The following is a 3,008-nucleotide window of genomic DNA, read 5'->3' as shown; positions in this document are numbered from 1 at the left end:
AATATACTTGTTATTTGGGTATTCTCAAGAATTTCTGAGAATTCAATTTCCTGTTGCCAAATCTCAAAGTTTATTATCTGTCAGAAATTCGGCCGCGCTAGCCCTTGTCACATGCTATTCTCTTTACCTAGAATACTCTTCACCACCACTCTTCCTTGCTAGCTCTTATTCATCCTTTTAGTTTCAGTATAAATGTCATTTCTTCTGACAGCTTTGCCAGACCCTTAGAATGTGCTACCCCCCTAATTATCCTTCTAGAGTATAAGCCTTAGCTCCGATCACCCTTTTGGCATTTGCTTAAGTAACAATCTGACTATCTTCCCAGACTCATACCTCAGGCTGGGAACTCTCAGAAGAGAGGGATGAAAACTGGCTGACCACCTGTGTCCTGGTGATCAATATGTACCTAATACATGTCCGAGTGACTGACATGTACCAGGCCCTTAAATGGTGAATGAATGAAGTAATTTACTGAGTACTTACTGTTTGCCAGGCAAGAAACTTGGAACTAGAGGGATGGTAACAAGTGAGACCCAGATAATCTGGTTACTCCAGTTGTTATCCTTGAGGAGCTTACATTTTAGCACATGTGAACTGATAGGCTGTACCTCAGTGCAAGTGTGTACAAAGGCTGAGGAAGTACAGGCTAGAGGGTACTCATAGATGCTAGTACACATTTCAGCAAGCTTTTGATACATAGGGGACAATTTCTGACCGAAGAGCATGAACCTGGCAAAGTTCCTGTCCTTTATGGAATCATGTTAAATGTGAAAAACATACACATGCTTTTCTTTGAAAATGGTGGCTAAACCACTGTTACACATGATTTATTACAGTTAATGAAAAGCATTCTAACCAATAATTGTGCTTCTTTGTTTAATTTATAGCAAAGTCCCATTAAAAGCTTTTGTAATAAATGCAATCCAATAAATGCAAACTGCTGCAAAGAAATCCATTGATAAGAAATCATTAGTGATTAATATCAGTATTTTGCTATTGTGTATTTGTGTTACCCACCATCAATGGTAATACAGATGGTAAAAACAATGGGTTTATGGTTTGTGTTTAAAAGTGCCCCTCAAAGCCTTATGCAGTCATAGGGTTTTTTGGAGATAGATCAATCTAGAATGTTATTCATTTGTAGAGCAATTCTGGGATGAAGAATGCTGGGATTAAATGTGTGTGGTTGTTAGATCAATCCACTGATTGAATAGGTATCGCCATCATTTGGAGACTAGGTATAAGGGACAGAAAGAGGCTTGTCTTGCTCTCTGTCTTGCTGTTTTTACTATCTTCTGCTGCCATGAACTATCGCCTCTCTGCATTTGTCACATGCCTTGGAGCCAGTTGAGTATGGACTGAAATTTCTACAGACTGAGAGCTAAACAAACCTTTCCTCCTTTAACTTTGGATGTCAGTTATTTTGTTTCAGTGAGAGAAAAGTAACTAAGCCAGAATTTGGTACCAGGTAAGTGGAGTCATTGCTATGACTATACCTGACCATGTGATTCAGAAGCCTTTTGAAATGGCTTTTGAAAAGAGCTTATGGGAAGAATTTGGATAAGTTCAGAGATGTAAGTTGAAGCAGCAGAGCTGTAATGCCTTTGGCTGTATGGTATAGGAGATTCTGGTCAAAGTTCAGAAGACCAGAAAGCCTGTAAAGACCAGGCTCAGGTGGTTTCTGATGTGAAGAAGGATTGAATTGCCTGCTGACTACAGACAATGGATGCTATGCCTTGGCAGAAAGTTTGTCTGCATTTTGCTCATGTCCAGAGACTTTACCTGAGACTGAGATTAAGGACTAATTAATCTGGCAGAAGAAATTTCAAGGCAGTCTAATGTTGAGGTGGTGGCATGGCTACTGTTGGAGGCTTTCAGCCAGATTTATGTTGAGAGGTTGGCCAGAAAAGAAGCTCTAGTAAAGCTGTAGATTACAAACATAGAGAGGAAGTGATTGCTGAGAAGAAACAGGAGAATAGAAAAGATGCTCTGAGGGCATCAGAGGAAGCAGCAGGACTCCATCCTTTGCAGCCTCAAAATTGCAAAAGTACAAGACTCTGCTTTGAGAAGAAAACCCAAGAACATCATGTTCCAGAATGTGGCAACCTTAGAGAATTTGTTACTTGGAATTGAATTAGGGGTGCTCAGTGATCCAAGCACTTGACCCCTGCAGCCAAGAGAGAAGGAAGCCTGGCAGCAGATCTTGGCAACATCCACGTGGTGCTGGTTTTATGTGCATGCAGAAAATAAAAGCTGTGGGTTCAGGAAGGCTTCCACTCAGATTTCAGAAGAAAGGTTGGGAGGCCAGGGAGTGTGCACCTGAGAAGGCAGTGTGTGAATCTGTGAGTGTGAAGCCAAAGGTGCAGAAGTTTTGAGAAGCCAAGAATGTGGACCATCTGAGGAAAACTTCAAAGAAGGACTACAGTAGCCCCAAGAGCAGAGCCATGGGAGCTATAGACACCAGAAGTGCTGTAGAGGCAGAGCCACCAAAGTCCTTTGGCATTCACATCCTGCCACAGATTGCATTAGATGCTGCACATAGAACTACAGAACTTAGTGTTTGACCCACTGGATTTTGGACTTGCTTCAGTCTCACTCCTTTGTATCTCTCTGTTTGTAACTTTAAGAATGGAAATATCTATCTGTGCCATTGAGTGGTGGAAGTATATAACTCTCTTTTCATTCATACAGGGGCTTGTAGCTAAGAGTTTGCCTCAAAGCTCAGAGATTTGTAATTTGGACTCTTCAGCAATGTTGAAACTTCTGGGACTTTGATAGCTCTTAGAGATGAACTAAATGCATTTTTCATAAAAGAATGTACCTGAGTTTTGGGGAAGCCAGGGTTGGAATGTTATAGTTTGTGTCTAGATGTCCCCATAAAGCCTCAGGCTTTTTTGGAGGTGACTGAATCTGGAGTGTATGATGCTTGGATTAAGGGTGTGAGATTGCTAAATTAGTCTACTGGTTGGTTTTTCACCTCTCTAATCCCAGCAGTCCAGATCTAATAC

At 41.2% G+C, this 3,008-nt stretch overlaps 1 long non-coding RNA gene across 1 annotated transcript in view; it reads right to left on the bottom strand.

Moving 5' to 3' along the window:
• LOC106149458 overlaps positions 1-3,008 on the bottom strand; it is a 34,064-nt gene that overhangs the window by 23,862 nt on the left and 7,194 nt on the right. The gene's annotated exons all lie outside the window — the stretch shown is intronic.

The sequence above is a fragment of the Chinchilla lanigera genome, unplaced genomic scaffold (genome assembly GCF_000276665.1).
Source record: "Chinchilla lanigera isolate Chin_1 unplaced genomic scaffold, ChiLan1.0 scaffold00045, whole genome shotgun sequence".
Classification (NCBI taxonomy): domain Eukaryota; kingdom Metazoa; phylum Chordata; class Mammalia; order Rodentia; family Chinchillidae; genus Chinchilla; species Chinchilla lanigera.
This window is presented reverse-complemented; position numbering and strand designations above follow the sequence as displayed.